We start from the raw sequence: 21,456 nt of genomic DNA on the forward strand, positions 1-21,456 counted from the left end.
ATAGTTATATTTTCCGACAGCAATCACTTACATAGAGTGTTTGGTCTGAAACACGGGTCTGTCAGTCCCTCTGCTCTGCTGTAAGCCGAGGAGAAAACTTTCCTTGTATCCTACAAGCTTTATCCAATGAGGAGAGAGAACGGCATGAAGGGCTGTGTGTGCAGCCAAAACCACCGGATCGCTTACTTCTGCTTTAACACATTAGTTTATATATTAATGCTTTGTCAAATGTCATAAGTAAAAGAATGTTATATCAAAATGTAAAAAAGCAAAAAACTAAAGAAAAAGATTATGATATGATCTGATTATGAAAAGATTTTATTCTGTGGGTAATGGGGGCGGGACTAGATAAGCTTTTGCTTCTCCCGCTTTCCCTTTCGGCCATGTGTATTGTATTATTTGAACTAAGATGAAGTGTGATGATGATGATTTAAATTGACATGCCCAAAATAAACAAATTGATTGATTGATTAATAATGTACTAACTAAAGTTAATTAAGGGACCCATATTGTAAAGTGTTACCGTTATTTTTGTAGCCTATATAAAAATCAAGAACCCACTTATGTCAGGAAACATCCCATAATAATTACATTACACACAAGCTTCCCATGCAGATTAAACAGCATGACACGGTCACACAGCAGCACGTGCTGGCACCTTATGGAAATATTATAGGATTATTATAAGAGTGTTATAATAGAACACGCTCTGTGAAACTAAACACTGCAGGTCTCTTAATCCCTTTAAGAGGAAAAGAATAATAATATAATAATAAAGTCATTGTTTGAAACAACACAACACAACACAACACTGCAGTGCAGATGTGAGTTTCATCATTTTACATGACAGTTTAACAAGGAACATAAAGTGAAATACAGTCCCAGTTCCTTTTTAATATACAAGTTTTATTGTGGTCACAGAGCGTTCCTCAAAGTCAGAGTCTCTAGGTCTGTTCGCTGCAGTTTGTAAACACAACATTCATCCTGGGCCCCCCCTCTCAGGCTCAACACCCCCCACTCTGCCTGGACTGACCCATGTTCACATTGAACCCTTCTCCACTTCAAGCCTTCAGAGTTTCTCCTTTGAATATTTGCTGCTTCCACCAAAGCAGCAAATTGATTCCGGGAGAAATGGAGGATACACACTTTACCAGAGAAGAAAAGAAATACAGTCTGAATGAGGCGCTGGAGCGTCGTGTTGTGGTGCTCCAGACCACATCTCCAAGGTTTTGGGCTCTGGATGTTTTCTCCAGACCAGTCAAGACCACAGCTGCAGTGACATCTTTTTTTCTTTTTTAAACCACAAATGTCTCTGTGTCACTCGCTCCCTTTGGTTTATGTCATGTAATTCAATAAGTTACAGATAATTCAAATAGTTGTACTAAAGTATCTGCTTGGGTTAAACCATCTAATCAACTTGGTGTCACCAGTGTTGGAGACTTCAGCAGGTTCTGTGCTGTGTTCTTCTGTTCAACCCAAATGGTTTAGATTTTAGATCAAATCATCTTTTCTTTGCAGCTGAGGAGGAATAATGTAAATACCAAGACACATGATTATTATGAGGACTGGTGCTGAATACAGTGATGGTCTTGGAAATGGTCTCATACCGGGCTGCTGCGATGACAACGACCCGGCGCTCCTGCGCTTCACTCGGACAGTATTTCCTTTTCTTTGCTACTAAGTGTACATCCACCATTTTGCTTGACGGCATCCAGGCCCTGTGTTTTAAAGGGGACATATTATGGAAATATCACTTTTTGAAGGCTCTTTATATCTGGGTGTTTGTTTTGCCTTTCAGCCCCCAAAATGTGAGAACTGGCAAAAAAAAAAAAACTCAATCCATGTGGTTTTATGAGCTGTTAAACACAGTTGACTGACAATGATGTAACGCATTTTCAAATTTGCATAACACCACCCCTACCTGGTACCGGTAGAGGGGGTGGGACAAGCAGTGGTTCATTTGCATTTAAAGGGACAGGCACTGAAACCAGCCGTTCTGAACAGGAATGTTTTGAGAGGATGAAAAGAGCTGTGATGTTTGATCCTTGAGGTATTTTGACCAAAGCATGTCACAGACACGTCTTTAAGACACCTGGTGTAGATGCTTCCGTATGTATGTGTGTGAGTTCAATGATCACACATTATCTCCAAAGAGTGTGGTTTTATTATAACTCAGAGAGCACGGGCTGGGAGCCTTACTTACAGCCTAGCAGGCATAACAAACTGAACCCCGATAACCAGAACACCCACAAAATACACAGAGGTGGTGCGACCCCTACTGGGCACAACGGGATCATCATCAATGATCTACACCTGGGAACTATTTTAATTTGTGGAAAAGGGGCAGAATATGTCGCCTTTAAACAAGCCCACGGTACCACACGCCCAACTGCACCTGCTGAAGGAAAACACACCGACACACACGAGTAGAAGCCTATAGGTGATGATTCAACTGGATTTATGTTGTACATGTTTATATTTTGTTTTTGTTTTATTAATAAAATCTACAGACTTTCCCTTTAAATTCATCAGAATGACATTTAGAGATATAAATATAAAGACAGGAACTCTGAGCTCTGCAGGAGTCGGAGTCAGGTGGGAAATAATGAGTGACCTATAAAGAAAACCGACCTATTAAATACCCACCACCTCCTCCTCCTCTTCCTCCTACTCCTACTCCTCTTTGTCCTCCTCCTCCTCCTCCTCCTCCTCCTCCTCCTCCTCCTCCTCCTCCTCCTCCTCCTCCTCCTCCTCCTCCTCCTCCTCCTCCTCCTCCTCCCCAGCTGAGACGCTTCACAGTTGTGGGTGGATGAATACGTTTTGTTTTCAAGTTCCTGCATGTCCCTCTCCTCCTCCTCCTCAAACCACAAATTGTCTCTTTTTCCATTTTCCATTTTTGTGTGTGTGTGTGTGTGTGTGTGTGTGAATTAAACAAACAAGATAAAACGTGATAATTCAGGAGCTTTTTACAGATGCTGAGGTGGATTTTTCTTTTTCTTCTTTTGTTCCCTCAGGCTCCGATTAATCAGTCCTCTCATCTACAAAGCTAAAAAAAAAAAAAAAACAAAGCTCAAGTTTCCCGCACATGGAAAAGAATTGAAGTTATAATTATGATGTGATGTATGTGTGTGTGTGTGTGTGTAGTAGTTTTTATGAGGATGGAGGGAGTGTGAGATAAAGAAAGTCAAACACGAGGAGGCAAAGAATCAGTTAATTGCAGCTGTGAGATAAAAATGCACAGGCTCCACATGCATGCAGGCGGTTTGTGACCGAGCTCCGTCCCTTTGTTCAGTCAGTCAGTTTGAGATCATTTCTATAATTACAACCACTAATAGCAGTAAAGAATTTAGCAGAGCTTTCCTGTGTAATGGCTGTCAGGTTTCTGAGGCCTCTCTGGACATGAAAAAAGTACTAGAGGAGGGTGGGGGGAGTGGTTTCTAATAAAATCTGAGTGTAATGAAAGAGAAATGGGTAAAAGTAAAAGGCTTTATATGTGACACCACTCATTTCTGGACAGAGGACTGTAATTCGTGTTACTACACACAGATGTGTTGTGCACAGAGGCCAATTAGAGGCAGAGCTGTCACCGGATTGGTCAAATGTCAGGGGAGCCTGTTATACAAGCTGCTAACAAGCAAACATCTAGCCTACCTCATCTGAATGACACGATGAAGTATTTTAAATATAAATAAATAAATAAGAAGCACTCAGTGCCATGACATCATGTTTTCAGGTGTAATTATGAGACCTGGCTGATGTTTCCACCTCTGAACAATAATGGGCTATTATAGGCAAATACAGGCCAATAATAGGCTATTATTGGCCTTTGCAGAAATAGATCCTGACATGTAACTATAGCTACAACTTGATAAGGTTATTTAAAGCAGAAGTAAGCGATATTTTTGTTAATATAAGTCTTAAATAGTTCTATCTTCCGACAGCAATCACTTACATAGAGTGTTTGGTCTGAAACACGGGTCTGTCAGTCACTCTGCTCTGCTCTGAGCCGAGGAGAAAACTTTTCTCGTATCCTACAAGTTTTATCCAATGAGGAGAGAGAACGGCATGAAGGGCTGTGTTTGCAGGGACGAGGACCAATAGATCCATGACGAGGGCGGGGGCTGCTAACTCCATCGGCTGACAAGACGTTATGGTGCGTTCAAGGCAACCCGTAACTCGTGTTTTTCCAACCTGTGAAGTCGTACCAGTTCGATCTGGTACGAGTTCACGGGTCAGAAGTTACGAGTGGCCGTTATAGTGACTTTCACAGGTAAAACAGGTCGGAAAAACACGAGTGGGTTGCCTGGAACGCTACAAAGTCGTAAGTTGTGACTTGAAGCTGTAATTTACGGTTTCAAAAGCCTGCCTGGAATGCAGCATTAGCCAAAACGACCGGATCGCTTACTTCTGCTTTAACTTTATCAAGTTCTAACTTTATTTAAATGCCAGGAGGAGGAATGGAGCGTTACACTGATGCTGCATTCACCTGCAGTCGGGCAGACGGCCGTCGCTAACAAACCAGATGTCATTTTAGTCACAGAAGTCCAGAGAAAGCCGGTAAAACGTGGGTCGGGTAAACAATACCACATCGCCATGACAACATATTGTCAGGTGTATTGTTTTGCCTCGTGCTGACGGACCACTTGTTTACATAGAGGCTTGTTTATGCCGTTACGTGCAGCGGCTGTCGTCCGTCTGCCGTCTGCCCAATTTCACGTGAATGCAGCATGAAAAATACCATTGAGTTGCTTGCGATATACAACCACAACGCTAGATGGGAGGAATTCCTACACAATGTACCTGTACAGTAAGCTGTAAAATTTGTGTAGGCTACTTAGAAGAGAATTAAAAACTAAACAAAAAACAATCAGCACAAAAAAATGCAAAAAAAATTGACTTTTAAGCTTTCTTGTGGTGTTTTATAAGAGAAGAGACTCAGTTTCACTAGCTAGCTTTTGTGGCTGTTTATGTTTGCAAACTAAGATGATCTTTAAAATGATTTTTAAATCATCAACATAAAAATATAAAAATTGTGTGTTTATTATCTCTCCTGCCATGTTTTCTGTTTTAGAACTTTTGTCTTATATTTGAGTATATGGAGTATATGGAGTTAGCATGTTAGAAGTGCTATATGCTATGAATGAATGACCCGTACAGGAATGAAGCACATTGCAGTATCTATCTTTATTTCAGACTCACATCCCATAACCTACAATAAAAGAGAATAAAAGCTAAAACAAACAAACAAAACTATATATTTGATATCAAAAAACTGATATTTGATTGATTGATAGTAAGTGCAATCATTTTACATGGTTGAAATACAGTAATATCTTGTCAGTCACGTTTTGTGATGCTTTTTTTTTGTCTCTTACCCTCCAATATAAGTCTCCACCCATTAAATTTAACTCACCCAGTGAGATAAACTGCACCTCAGGCGGCCATCTGACAATGGTTTGCAGCTTAAACTCGGATGGACTGGGTTTTGATCACGCTCTATATATTTTTATTGTGTTTGAGAGGAGCGTGTTCTTGATCTGGACCAGCTCCGTTAATTCATTCACTCTGTACTTTCCACATATTCCTCCTCAGTTATCAGACTTAAATTAACCTGCGCTGCGCCGGGCCGTCGTCGTCATCGCACGAATTACATAAACAAGCTATTTCATGCTACCCACAGATGGTACCAATACGCTTCATCCTCAGTGTGTTTTTTTTTTTTTACAAGTGGTGGCAGTGAACCAACATATGACAGCAGCTCCCAATTAGACAAGAAATAGGCTGCAAAATCAGGACTCAAGTTGCTGCCAAGTCCAGTAAACATAGAGGAATCTGCCTGAGTGACAGTGATAAGACGGGAAATGCTGATTAAGGTAGAGGGACAATGGCTGTAATTTAAAAAACAGCCACCGTAAAAGTTCAAATGGCAACATATGGTGGAATATAAAGACAGTGTGAGATGCTTTACTAGCCCATGTCTTGTTGTGACTCCCTGATTAGCATTAGCTTAAGGCCACGGGACCCCTTGTGTAAACCCATTAACAAGAAAGGACTCTACTGTCTGCAACGGTCCAGTCCTTCCCTTGTCAAGAGTTTGGTCATTCTTGTTTGCTATGTTAGCAAGCGAGCTACTTCAGAAGCAAATAAAGTTTGGTAGCGTAAGTGTGTTAACTTGAATTCTAACTATTTTTCAATAGATAGGTGGTTTGCAGTCATTCTGACAGACGTGCAAAGTTCAGATGGGGGGCAGGAAGAAGAGATGATTGGAAATAACAGACAGCGAACCTAAAGAAAACGTTTATGTCAGTTTATCCAAATGACTGTCCCTGTTTGGAAACTTGTTTCAACGTTTCGGAAATACGATGCGCCACCAGTGGGACAGTGGTTCCCAACCTTTTTTTACTTGGACCCCCCCCCCCCCCCCCCCAGATGCATCAAAAGAATAAAGTGATATAAACTTTTATTCACAAAATTAACAGTTGTACGTTTTTCTTCTGTTTTATTCATGATTTTGATTATCCAGTTGGGTGTGGTATTGGGATTTTAAAATTTTAATATGCACAAATATAAATTTGATAGCCTCGCAACCTCAGAACAGACAAAGCTCTGTGGACCCCCTGAGATCTCTGATGCCCCACTGAGTTGGGAACCAATGATCTAGTTGAGAAACTCCATCATCATCTGGGGGAAAAGCGAGGCAATGAATTTACCCGCTTAATGACTGTAGCCGAGCACTGTCCGACTTTTAATCCACATCTGCCGCCATTTTTCTGGGACTTTTTGAAATGTTTTAATTGTCTACTTTGTCTGTTACTACTTTCAGAACTTGAAAGAAGCTCTTGCCCCCCCCCCCCCCCCCATGATTTGACCAATTGGGTCTACCAGCTGTAGACTGCACAAAACAGTTCACATGACGTCACCTACAAACCAACTATATGTGGTTCAAGAACTCAAAAGTTCTGCTCCCATTTGCTAATTTTGCACATTTTATTTCTGACACAAAAGAATTGGGGATAATTCCTGCGCCCACCAAGTGTTACTAAAGCCACCATAGGATTAGCTGAGGTCTAAGTGAAAAGTATCCTTGAGGGGGGGTTTATGACAGCTTCTCCTTTACCATTGTTAGAAACGTAAATATCCATATCTACACAATAATCACCCAATCAAACAGCTGCATGACTGCGCCTAGTCCTCGTTTTAGACCATCCAGGTGAAATCAAGCCGAAGATCCTTTCAGATTAAAAGCCTTTGTGTTTCCATCTGGGTCCTTGAAGCGGCAGCTGTTGGGTCCGTTTTCAATGGAAGTGTCGATGTGTTTATCGCGGGCGTGGACTCCACTGATGGAGCGCTGTGTTTTCCTCTTGGTAAAAATGCACAAACCATAAAAAAAGGCTCACAACAAAAGTGCACAGCGTGGCATTCCTCTGAGCTAATGCGCTGGTGTTTGCATATGTGTGTGTGTGTGTGTGTGTGTGTGTGTGTGTGTGTGTGTGTGTGTGTGTGTGTGTGTGTGTGTGTGTGTGTGTGTGTGTGTGTGTGTGTGTGTGTGTGTGTGTGATGGAGGTTTGTTCATTCCAAAGGCTTGACTTGGTTCAGCTGCCCCACATCTACACCTTCGCTCACACCTCCCCGCAGAGTTCAAACTGTGTCGATGAGGCAATTACACAAAGGTTGGAGAAGCAGCACTTTGCCCCCATTAGTACAACCGATGAGCCCTTGAACAAGCAGCAGCTCAGACTGTGGATGGACTGGAAAGTTTAACATAGATCTGGAATATTAATATTCGTATTTGAATCAGGAGCGTTGGTATTCAGATGAAGTGGCTGATTGAAAATACAACATATTTAATCAATATTTATGTAAAATAAATATCAGATTATACTCAGTATTGGCAAATATGAACATGTTTGATGTTGTAAAGTAGATCTACAGACCATCTCAGTGCAGTTTTCCTTCCCAAGACTATAGTAACAACAGATCATTGTCAGCCAATCAGAAGAGAGGAAGCTCTGAGCCTCTCTTCTGATTGGCTGACTGTTTTTCGAGTGATCCAATAAAAAAAATAGAGGAGATTTCAGAATAAAACACTCAGAGAAACCAAATCATGCAAAGTTGTTGTTGGATGGATGGTGGGTCCAGGTGGTGGTGAGGGGGCGGGGCTTAGTTGTGACATCACAAAGTGACAGGAAGTCCTGACGGCTGGTTTTAAGGCTCAGTGTCTGAATACAGGCTGTGTGCATTTCTCTGTGGACTGAGGCTTTGATACTTTCACAGTATTAATATAGAACCTAGAGCTGCTTTATAATCACACTAGACATGGACATCTACCTTTATACCGTATGGAGCTTTAACACAAACATCTACCTTTATACCGTATGGAGCTTTAACACAAACATCTACCTTTATACCATATGGAGCTTTAATACAAACATCTACCTTTATACTGTATGGAGCTTTAACACAAACATCTACCTTTATACTGTATGGAGCTTTAACACAAACATCTACCTTTATACTGAAGGAGCTTTAACACAAACATTTACCTTTATACCGTATGGAGCTTTAACACAAACATCTACCTTTATACTGTATGGAGCTTTAACACAAACATTTACCTTTATACCGTATGGAGCTTTAACACAAACATCTACCTTTATACTGTATGGAGCTTTAACACAAACATCTACCTTTATGCTCTTTAAATCAATCCCTCAGCAGCCAATCACTTAATAGAAACAGAGGGACATCCATATTTGGTAAACCGCCCTTTGTGCGATTCAAAAGTTTATGTTTTGAATTTGTCCTTGTTGAACTCGACATGGGAATTTGATATCCAAAACTCCTGACTCACATTTAACTTGTGAAAAACTATTGTTTTGCCGCCTTTTGAACGTGAGTTGCATGTTTGTGCAGAGTGAAGTATTCATGCTCGGTGACGCTCGGCGAGCTGAGGAGAATCTTCCTGTTGGTTTCAGGTGATTTACGAGGAAGCAGAGTGTGACACCGTGCACAACTGATGTGAAAACACTTAACCACCACAAGTTCCCCTCACGGCTGCATGACGGCGTTATCTGGCTCTTTCTAATGTCTTTCCTGTGTTTTAGAAAATGAATGGCTGCATGCGCATTAAATCCCACAGAAGCTGCTGCTGTGCAGATGCCACATTTATTAAAGGTGCAGAAATGTTCCAGTGTTATATCCTCCTTAGAGCCACATCGTCTTATTCTGTATGTTATATATTTCCATAATTGTTAACAAATCTGCAGCCGAACAAAGTCAGATAAAGTCCGTCATGAAAAGCTGCAGAACATCTGCTGAATGGAGTTTGTTAAAGAAACTAAAATCTAAAAGAAAAAGTTGAGCAACACTGCGTTCTGTTGAAGATCATGTGATATAGCAACTATAATAGACCAATTTTTTTTTGCTTTCTTAAATATGGATCATTTACTAAGACTCAACTTCCTGTTACATGTTTTTGTTGGGGACTATTTTCAGCGGCGGATTGATCCATGTTTGATGTTCTACCAGCAGCAGAACAATGGAAGTTGGTTTGAGGTTGGTTGAGCTGGTTGGTTGAGTTCAACACTGTGACTCACCGACGTGTTTTAGTCGGTTTCATGGCGCCGTGGTTCAGTGGAATCAGATCTACACGTTCATGTGATGCGTTCACTGTTGGCTTTGGACTTTTCATGGGAATCGTTGAGTCCTATACAAGGAAAAACACGGCAGTGGCAGAGTAGGAGCTTCATTAAAGTATCCAGTGGCTGTTTGCATTTGGCGTTGCAGGGTGGTCCGCTGGTTAAACAGATTGTCCGGCCATAAAAGAGGTCACAGGTTTGATCCCTGCCACGGCCAATGTGTCCATCAACCTCCATGTGTCCCTGAGCGATACACTGAGCTATTGTGTGTGTGTGTGTGTGAAGGGTTAAAGGGATAGTTCACCCAAAATTAAAATTTCACTCATTATCTACTCTCCCTCATGTGGACTAAGGGCTGGGAGAAGTTTCAGAGTCCTCCGTGGCTTCTCTGAGTTACAGGGGGTCTCGGCGTAGCAGTGCATGTCCATATAACGGTTGCAAATGGATACCAACTGTCTTGGTAACAAAAAGACACACCAAAAAACATCCAAATACCTCCATGCTGCTCGTATGTAATGTCCGTCTTGTATTGAAGCCCCGAAATGCGAAATTGTCCCGAAAAAAATTAAATAAGTCTATATTTCAAGCTTGTTTTGTAGCGGAAGCTTCTCGAAGCTCTTCTTCCTGGTTCCTCAAATTTGGACAAACTGGGAAGAGGACAGACCCTGGTTCGTCCAAATTTGACGAACCGCAAAGAAGGGGCTTCCGCTACAAACAAGCTTGAAATATAGACTTATTTAATTTTTTTTGGGACAATTTCGCATTTCGGGGCTTCAATACAAGACGGACATTACATACGAGCAGCATGGAGGTATTTGGATGTTTTTTGGTGTGTCTTTTTGTTACGAAGACAGTTGGTATCCATTTGCAACCGTTATATGGACATGCACTGCTATGCCGAGACCCCCTGTAACTCAGAGAAGCCACGGAGGACTCTGAAACTTCTCCCAGCCCTTAGTCCACATGAGGGTGAGTAATGAGTGAAATTTCAATTTTGGGTGAACTAACCCTTTAAAGGTTTTTTTTTTTTTTTGGCTGTTAAAAGCGACATGTGATCTTTAAAGTCTGAGTCTGAAACATCTAACGTTGGTTCTCTCTGGGCACTAGATCCATATCTGTCGACTGACTGACTCATGTCCGACGTCTGTCTCAGATCAACTGCTCCACATCGCAGCGATACTCTGCCCGTCATGTTTAACGAAGGGGCTTAAGCCGCCGAATCGTGCCCTACTTCCTGTCATTACGATACCTCCTGTTTTTTAAAGTGAATGAAACATTGACCCCGGACAAAGTTTTAGTCCAAATCCGTTTTTTTCACTGAGAAACCCATTTTTCATACGGCTGGTTATGGCTTCGTGTCAGCCGCACTTCTCAAAACAAAGACCACATGTGTCTGTTTAATGCAAACCAGACGCGTGGATGGAAGCGACCGGCCTCCAGCTGCCAAACCGACCGGGTGAAAAACGGCCCTGCATGGGAGGGGAGGGGGGCGAGGAGAACTCAGTGGGGGTTATTAGTGGGTTTGGAGGCATTAACCCTCGTTCTCTCCTGTCGGCGTGACCCCGGCCGACCCCTAGCAGGCCTCGCCACAACAAAAAAAGGGCCAAAAGGGGTGAAGGCGGCGAGACCCCGTTGTTGCCATCCCTTGAATTTGAATTTATTGGTTTAAATATACAGGGTTCCTACAGCTTAAACCAAGTTAAATTTAAGACTTTTTAAGACTTTTTTAAAGCCACTTGAAATGAAATTTAAGACCGACTTCATAATAAACACAAATGCAGAAAAAAGAAAAAAAAAACACCACATCAATTACATAGGGTTAGGGACAATTTTACCCACTTTCCTATGTGATCCAAGGTAAAGTGACTGCTACATGAACATTGGATTGTGTCTCTTTCCAGCTGTCCTTTCAAAATAAATGCATAAAAAATCCGAAAAAAAACCCCACTTGACTTGGGAGCTGGTGGCGGTGAGAAATTTAGCGTTGACGGCCGCCACTAACTTCTCTATGTCGGAATCTTACCAATTATTTTGAGATTTGAGACTAATTACAACAATAAAATCCCACTTACCATGTGTTAACATTTTTAAGACTTTTGAAAAATTGATTTAAGACATTTGAATGCCAATTAAGGCCTTGTTTTTAGATTAAAGCAGAAGTAAGTGATATATTTGTGTTAATATAAGTCTTAAATAGTTCTATCTTCCGACAGCAATCACTTAAATAGAGTGTTTGGACCGAAACACGGGTCTGTCAGTCACTCTGCTCTGCTCTGAGCCGAGGAGAAAACATTTATCGTATCCTACAGTTTTTATCCAATGAGGAGAGAGAACGGCATGCAGGGCTGTGTGTGCAGCCAAGGGACGCCGTGTATGTGGTGACGTAGGGACGAGGACTGTTATGGTGCGTTCAAGGCAGCCCGTAACTCGTGTTTTTCCGACCTGTGAAGTCGTACCAGTTCGATCTGGTACGAGTTCACGGGTCGAATGTTACGAGTGGCCGTTATAGTGACTTTCACAGGTAAAACAGGTCGGAAAAACACGAGTGGGTTGCCTGGAACGCTACAAAGTCGTAAGTTGTGACTTGAAGCTGTAATTTACGGTTTCAAAAGCCTGCCTGGAACGCAGCATTAGCCAAAACGACCGGATCGCTTACTTCTGCTTTAATGAATTCAATGCCTTTTAAGACTTTTTAAGGATCCGTAAGAACCCTGATATACAGAGACAGTGCACATTAATAAACATTTCTGTAAACATGCCGGTTTATAGCCAAGTTGGCTAATTTTCAACCGTAGTCTCTGGTGCAGGTGACTTGAGCACTACAACAATTACAGTAAAATGCATTAAAAAATAAACAAACACAAAACAGTGCTATGCCTACTTATAAAGTACAGTATACAATACAATATATTACAATAAAATACAATACCTTCATTACAGTTTCAGAACAGATGGTCACATACTTGACTGTCTCTCAACCATAGTTTTACATTTCTTTTAAAAGAAAGATAAGTGTCATACTCCCTGAGCTGCTGCTGCTAATCTGGCTTTTCCTTCATGGATGTCATGCATCAGCATCTTCTGTGGTCCAATAATGTGGGTTTTCCTGTTTTTTGGGTTTTTTTTTTTGGGAGTTCACATCAGTCAAACGTCGATTTTCTGCAGTTTTTTTTTTTTGTGATAAAGAAAAGTTTGATGTTGTGGGTGGTCAGAGGTTTTCGATTGGCAGCACGGTTGAAATCTTTTGCATTTCAAAGGGTTTTTTTACTTTAAAGCTTTAACTGTGATGTCAAGATAAAAAAAAACCTGCAGCTGATCCAGAAACCACACAATTTCCTTAAATATTACTACTTTGATATGAGGATCTGTGGCGTTAGATCTGATTCTGTCGGTTCTATAAGTGAGAAAAACAAACATTGGGAAATTTGATAAACTAATCCTTAAAGGCCCACTTGTGAGTTATTCTGGAGCTTTCAACCACATCATGTGGTCTTCATCATGCGGTTAGATTGGAGAGGAGAAGGAGAAGATTTGATTTCCTAAGCTTCAATAATCCAGAGGTTTCATGAAGGCATCACTTGATATCTGAATATTTATGAAGCAAACAATCGATTGATTATTAACCCTCTGATGCATGAATTATGTTAGCCTCAGTCAAGATTTTTATCCTTCTTATAGGGCATGAAAAAAAAGTTTTAAATTTTTTTTTTTTCAAACATGATTTTTTCAGAGAGTTACAGACATGTCCACTCCAGTGGACTACATGCGCCTAAGCACTCACATAAAACAATATGAATTTAATGTAAAAATGTATCAAAATTGTGATTTATGGTTAATTCATTAACTATAATTTAATTTTATGCTTTGCAAAACATTTTAACATATTTTTTTACACATTTTAACATTGTATACAACGTTATACAACGTTAAATAGGCCTATTGTGTATAGGCCTGAATAAGAGGACAAACAACTCTCACAACTCTGAAGCTTACACCTAAGCCGGTAACACTTTACAATAAGGTACACAAAATTAGAGTAGTTAATGAGGAACTAATGAAGAACTAATGAGGAACTAATGAGTAGTTAGTGAGGAATTGAGGTACACAAAATTACAGTAGTTACTGAGGAACTAAGGTACACAAAAGTAGAGTAGTTACTGAGGAACTACTGATTAATTAACTATTAGTTAATGGTCAGTTCTTCAGGAACCCCTGATCAAATTTCAGAGGAGTAGTTACTGAGGAACTAATGAGGAACTATTAATGATCAGTTCTTCATGAACTCATGATCAAATTTCATAGATAGTTAATCACAACTTGATGATTAGTGAACTCGTTACTTCATCAGTACAGAATCATTACTCAATAACATGTCCAGTAGTTAACCTTTATGACCTAAAGTGACACATAATGAGTGGTTTTTCATTTCTTCATCTTCATCTTTACATTAGTAGCCTAGTTCCTTAAAAAAAATCACAGACAGCAGGATTCTTGAGACGATTTTATTCATTAATTTCAGACCACATACACATCAATATGACCATCCATGTTGCCTTTGAAATAAATATGATGTTTGTCACATGTTTGGTAGGCTAAATGAATGTATCATGGGGCTGTGTAGTACTGTATACTGATCACACCGTGGTTCACAGTAAAGTTGTTTGAGGTGCACAAAATTTAGAGTAGTTATTTACTATGAAACAAATTTGGAATGAATGAGGAACTCACTATTAGTTAATGGCGAGTTCTTCAGTAACTCCTAATCAAATTACTGAGGAACTAACTATTACTTAATCATTAGTTACCCTTTTTGTGTACCTTAAGGTAAAGTGAGACATCAAAATGAGTAGGTAATGAGTACTGAATCATTACTTAATCATTAGTTACCCTTAGTTATATTTTCTTGTGTTCAGACAATGAAATCAAGGGTGATGTTACCTGCTTGACAGTTTCGACTGTGAGTCCAGTCTTCCTCAGAAGCATCATCCGACGTGCTGCTGACGTGTCATTTATCAGCTGGCCGATAAATAGTTGGATGATGCTTCTGAGGAAGACTGGACTCACAGTCGAAACTGTCAAGCAGGTAACATCACCCTTGATTTCATTGTCTGAACACAAGAAAAATATAACTAAGGGTAACTAATGATTAAGTAATGATTCAGTACTCATTACCTACTCATTTTGATGTCTCACTTTACCTTAAGGTACACAAAAAGGGTAACTAATGATTAAGTAATAGTTAGTTCCTCAGTAATTTGATTAGGAGTTACTGAAGAACTCGCCATTAACTAATAGTGAGTTCCTCATTCATTCCAAATTTGTTTCATAGTAAATAACTACTCTAAATTTTGTGCACCTCAAACAACTTTACTGTGAACCACGGTGTGATCAGTATACAGTAGCCTACTTTACACACAGCCCCATGATACATTCATTTAGCCTACCAAACATGTGACAAACATCATATTTATTTCGAAGGCAACATGGATGGTCATATTGATGTGTATGTGGTCTGAAATTAATGAATAAAAAAAAGATGAAGATGAAGAAATGAAAAACCACTCATTATGTGTCACTTTAGGTCATAAAGGTTAACTACTGGACATGTTATTGAGTAATGATTCTGTACTGATGAAGTAACTAGTTCACTAATCATCAAGTTTTGATTAACTATCTATGAAATTTGATCATGAGTTCATGAAGAACTGATCATTAATAGTTCCTCATTAGTTCCTCAGTAACTACTCCTCTGAAATTTGATCAGGGGTTCCTGAAGAACTGACCATTAACTAATAGTTAATTAATCAGTAGTTCCTCAGTAACTACTCTACTTTTGTGTACCTTAGTTCCTCAGTAACTACTGTAATTTTGTGTACCTCAATTCCTCACTAACTACTCATTAGTTCCTCATTAACTACTCTAATTTTGTGTACCTTATTGTAAAGTGTTACCGAACATTATTATTATTAGTTACCCTACTTTTTTAAGGATGCAGGACTGGTATTACCATGCCATTATATTAGAATTAATATGTTTTCGGCAACAAGAACTGAAATATCTGTCTCTTCATCTCCAAACACGTCTTTTGCAATAATCCTCACCTCAGTAATATGCTCAGTTCATCAAACCTATGCTTTATGAAAGGTGGCAAAGCATCCAGAGAGCACACTGGCACACAGCATTGCATGCAGATGTATTTGGTCTTGAGTGTGGCCAGGTTAACAGTGCACATCTTCCACAGCTCCTTCGTCCTACCTCTGCTATCTGGCCCTACAAATTACAGCTAATCTGCACAGAAATGTATATTTTTAAATGAGTAGCCTATAAATTGAGCAAAGGAATGTATTTTTATATTTATAACATAATTTACAACCAGAACAGTCACAAGAAAAGGTAAAGCAATTACATGACTTGTGTTGGGCTTGATGCATGACGTCCACTTCAGTGGACACATGGTTAATTGTAATTTACTACTTATTTGAAATACATTTTTCAAAAATAAAATAATAATTATATTACTTAGATGTTACTGTATATGATCATATTTTTTTTTATATCTAGGGTTCTTCTGGAAAAGACGGTTTGACAGGATATGCCAGGAGCCGCCAACCTACTGTAGGTGGCTGTCTGGCGGCCATCTTGGATCCAGATAAATTTTACTTGCAGTTACAACGACTGACCACTGAATTAACCTCAATGGAGTGGTGCAGTAGAGAGCCCTCTATGGGCTGATAGGCAATGGGCTCTATGCACAGCTCCAGCACTTCCTGAACTTAATGCTGCTCCTTCATTTCCTGTCTCACATTATTGGACAAACTGATTAATCCAGGTGTGTCTGACCATTATGACTCCTCAGACACACCTGGATTAATCAGTTTGTCCAATAATATGAGACAGGAAATGAAGGAGCAGCATTAAAGGGATAGTTCACCCTAGAATGATATTTCGCTCATTATCTACTCACCCTCATGTTGACTAAGGGCTGGCGTGATTCGCAGTAACCGCACTGACGCCGGCGCAAATCACGCGAGATTTGGACGGACCAGGAAGAGGAGCTTCGAGAAGCTTCCGCTACAAACAAGCTTAAAATATAGACTTATTTAATTTTTTTCGGGACAATTACGCAATTTGGGGCTTCAGCACAAGACGGACATTACATACGAGCATCATGGAGGTATTTGGATGTTTTTTTGTGTGTGTTTTTTTACGAAGAGCTCTGGTGTCCCTTTGCAACCGTTGCATTGAAATGCACTGCTACGCCAAGACCCCCTGTAACTCAGAGAAGGGACGGTGGACTCTGATAACTCTTCCAGCCCTTAGTCAACATGAGGGTGAGTAGATAATGAGCGAAATATCATTCTAGGGTGAACTATCCCTTTAAGTTCAGGAAGTAGAGAAGCTGTGCAAAGAGCCCATTCAACCATAGAAACCTTTGCATTTAGGATGGAATGACTTTTAAACAGCCGTCCACTGTGACCACTATGCACCAGAGGGTTAAAGGGATAGTTCACCCAAAATTGAAATTTCACTCATTATCTACTCACCCTCATGTGGACTAAGGGCTGGGAGAAGTTTCAGAGTCCTCCGTGGCTTCTCTGAGTTACAGGGGGTCTCGGCGTAGCAGTGCATGTCCATATAACGGTTGCAAATGGATACCAACTGTCTTCGTAACAAAAAGACACACCAAAAAACATCCAAATACCTCCATGCTGCTCATATGTAATGTCCGTCTTGCATTGAAGCCCGGAAATGCGAAATTGTTCAAAAAAAAATTAAATAAGTCTATATTTCAAGCTTGTTTTGTAGCGGAAGCTCCTCTTCCCGGTTCGTCAAATTTGGACGACATGAGGGTGAGTAGATAATGAGTGAAATTTCAATTTTTGGGGTGAACTATCCCTTTAAAGATAAGCTGAACCTCGACCATCTACAACAGTAAAGTATTGATTATGTGATGTACAATAATAACCAACACTCAGAGGGGACAGCTTTTTGATGACTCAAAGGACTTTAAATACATTTTTCTAATTCATAAGTTTTCTCAGGTAATATTCTTGATACTTAAAGGACACAAGGACTGGACTTTCCTCTAAATCAGCCATGACGGTCAGAAAAGTGTTTATTGTGCAAAAGAAATATGTAACTGCAGGGTATACTTGTGATTTCAAACTATAGCCTATCTGTGGAGCCCAGATGTGATTTTTTTTTCTTTTTCTGTCTAAACCTGTTAAGATGTAGGTGAGCTGGTTGCATACATTTTGTGAAATTACATAAACCCTCCTGCAGCTGTTTAGCATAATGGTATTCTGGGGTTAGAGGAGACTGTGGAAAAACATTCAATCATCCAGTCTGAGGAACTGTCACACAGGTTGACCCCGCTGATATTTCATAACCGCCGTCCGTGGTCGTGTTGTTGCAGCTCCAGTCGGCTGCATTCCAGGTGGAGGTGAGAGAGTTTCAGTCAAACAAACCTGGATTTCACCAGCAGCAGCCACGACTTCCTCTGCAAACATGAGCTGTTGTGAACTGTGAAGAAAACCAACGACCTTTACTGACCTCTGCTGGTCGTGAGCAGGAACTACAAGAAAATGAAGCCAGCATTCAACATGCACACTCAATACTTTGAAGACGTCTGTCTGTAGAAACAACTTCTATTTATACTGTTATTTTAGTAAAAACACGTGTTGTGCAGACCAAACTCAGGGGTCATGACCTCCAGTGTGAGTCACAACAGAACTGGAGGAGTTGTGAGATGAATAATAAGAGAAGACAGGAAAAAAAACATTGCAACAAATCTGTTTTCAGTTTTGCAGAACTAATATTTTGCAGAAAATGTTTAATTTGGTATAAATGATGACAAACCCACCCCTGAAAACCCATTTATTTTCTTCCTTTCTGCCTTTTTTTGGTTCATCTGTAAGGATAAAAGTGATATTTAAAGCACAAATACATTCATTATTAATTATTAAATTTACATTAATGAAAATGTATAATGATAAATAATGTTGTTAAAGTGTACTTTATAAAACAAGGATTTAAAAATGCTTACAGTTGGGGCTGATTTCAGTTCAAATAAGTGTATACGATAATATACAGCAAATAACAACAGTAGTAGCCTAAAAAGAGAGTTGAGAGTATGAATAAGATTATGATTAAGACAAAATAATAAAGAAGAAATATGTCATCCTCCAAACTTAAGTTCACACAATTAGTTTGATATTTACACAGATTATATCAATCAAGTGGTTCCCTGACTGATCCTGGAGCAGTCACACAGAAACCTGCTGCTTCACAGAGTGTGTGGGGGTATAGCTCAGTGGTAGAGCATTTGACTGCAGATCAAGAGGTCACTGGTTCAAATCTGGATGCCCCCTAACCTTGGTTTGTGATACTTCACAACAAACCAACAATAACCTTTAAACTTCAGAAGCAGCAGAGATCTTCACCTCTATATCCTCTTTATTTTCTCACACTGGTTGTTGAGAGAATTTATCTCTGTGTTATCTCAAAAGAAAATAGAACAATTTTGTACATGTACAATGACAATACAATACTGATACTAATTTTAGTCACAAATACGGCGGCATGCTAAAGTTTGGGCAGCCCTGGTCAAAAATGCTGTTAATGTGAACAATTAGGCTAAGTAAGTGGAAGATGAAATGATGTCCAAAAGACATAAAGTTAAACATGAAACACTCTTTTGCAATAGCCTATTAAGCAATATCAGTGTAGCCTATTGTTTTTTTTTGTTTTCTACAGTTTTGAAAATAAGAAACAAAGCAGCAGCCTGCAAAAGAATGGGGAACCCAGAAGACTTGAGCTCTAACTTTGATAACTTTTGACAAGATGTTTATCTGGAACTAACCAACTCACTCAGTGTCGAATACTCTGGGCATTGAAGTGACCCAGAGTTCAAGGGTGGGTGAATGGGAAGGAAGGTAGATGTTTTTTATTAGGAAGTAGAAAATGAGATACAATAAAGAAATGAATGGATAAATGAATATAAATGGCTCAAAACATACATTTTGACCTTAAACTGTATGATTTTGACAATGGTTTTGAAAAGTTAAGAAATTTACGAGCTGTCCATGAACGCAACATCAGCTAGCTTTTAGCTTCTCGTCTAGAAACTATTCTGTAAAACGTTTAAAGACAGATTTTAAGCGGAGATAATTATGGTGGAGCCAGAAGGCACAGGAGGAAACGATGAATACACAAGTATGGCGGATAGAATCGGTTGTGACGACAAGGAAAAGTCGTTATATTTGGTACAGATTTGGTATCTGGAGGAGCAGTTGGAGAGGTAAGACTAGGCTAGGCTAAGCTAAGCTAACGGTCACTTTCGACTGACCATTGGAGGAATAGATCCTGAAATAACTGTTAATTTAAACACGGAATCATAAATATATTAAATCAAATATCAATATTGAATATCGACATTTGTCTTTGTTATTAAATCGTAAAGATATCGCTTTATTTGAAGTCCTTTAGTTAACTAGAGCAACGTTAGCTCAGTTAGCATTAGCGCTTGTTAGCATTTCTTGTTAGCTGCTTGATGCTAAAGTTTTATTTTGAAAAATGCTGATAAGGATTTAAAGGTTTTTAACTTATGAATGAAGTGTGTTTTAATTACTTTAACAGGTTTTAGCTTGGGCTTTAATTTATTGGCTCAAAGTCAACTTTATTGTCAACGCTTTATTCATGGTTTAGCCTAAGTTACATGAAGGGTGAAATAAAGTAATAACATTAGATGCAGTATGAAAAAACATGAGAGACACTTTTTGTGACTCTTTTTGACTCATTTTTTTTTAAAGAATGTAATTGAATACATGATAAGTATGTAGCCTACTATGCAAGGTGTGCAGGTAAAGGTTCTGTAATAATGTAATATGAATGCTGATATGAATGAACATTTGTGTGCAAATATGTGGCCTTTTTTTAAGCAATGTAGCGTATTTATTAAATTGTTTTTTTATAATGTCAGAATATAGAGAAATTGTTGGTTAGTAGCTGGCTGCTTCCATTGATTCAAATCATTAAATAATCACTGTTAAAGTCAATTATATTTAGTGTAGCCTAGGCTACTATCATACCGGTAATTTGAGTTTTGAGAAAAAGTGCCAAAAAATTAATAGACTAGTTTTTATTTTATTATTTCAGTGTTTAATTTCTTATATAAATCATTAAAAAACATACAAGTATAAACAAATACTAGCCTTGCAGCCTTGACTATTAGGCTACTACTTGCATGAAATGTACTAATCATTTAAAGGAATTGCTTCCAAATTAAACAGATACAAAATAAGGTTTTTACAGGGTTATAGCAGCAGACAACAGCAAACAAATGTATAATAGCAAATAGCAATAGCAGTAAAAAAAAAAAAAAAAAGAAAAGAAAAGAAAGAAAGCAGTGTTTGTAATAGAGTGTGAACAAGAAGTCTTCCTCTTCACCCTGCAGATGTGTTCTCAAATGTGACGAGCTGGAGAAAGAGCACAAGGAGCTGTGGACTCAGTACAAGGCCCTGGAGAAGGACAAGAACACCGTGACGGAGAAACTGAAGAGCGGCGTGGCGGCGAAGCAGAAGAAGGTGGAGGAGCTGGAGGAGCAGCTGGAGGAGCAGCAGCGTCAGTCGAAGCTGCAGAGAGAAGCTCTGGAGCTGCAGCAGCGGCGGGAGGTGGAGGAGGTGGAGCAGCAGACCAGCAAGGTGGAGGCAGATACCAAGACACAGGGTGAGACACAAACACACATTATACTTATTATATCTTATCTTATATATTTTCTTACATATAAGATAAGTTAAAGCAGAAGTAAGTGGTCCGG

The sequence above is a fragment of the Trachurus trachurus genome (genome assembly GCF_905171665.1).
Source record: "Trachurus trachurus genome assembly, chromosome: 9".
NCBI lineage: Eukaryota > Metazoa > Chordata > Actinopteri > Carangiformes > Carangidae > Trachurus > Trachurus trachurus.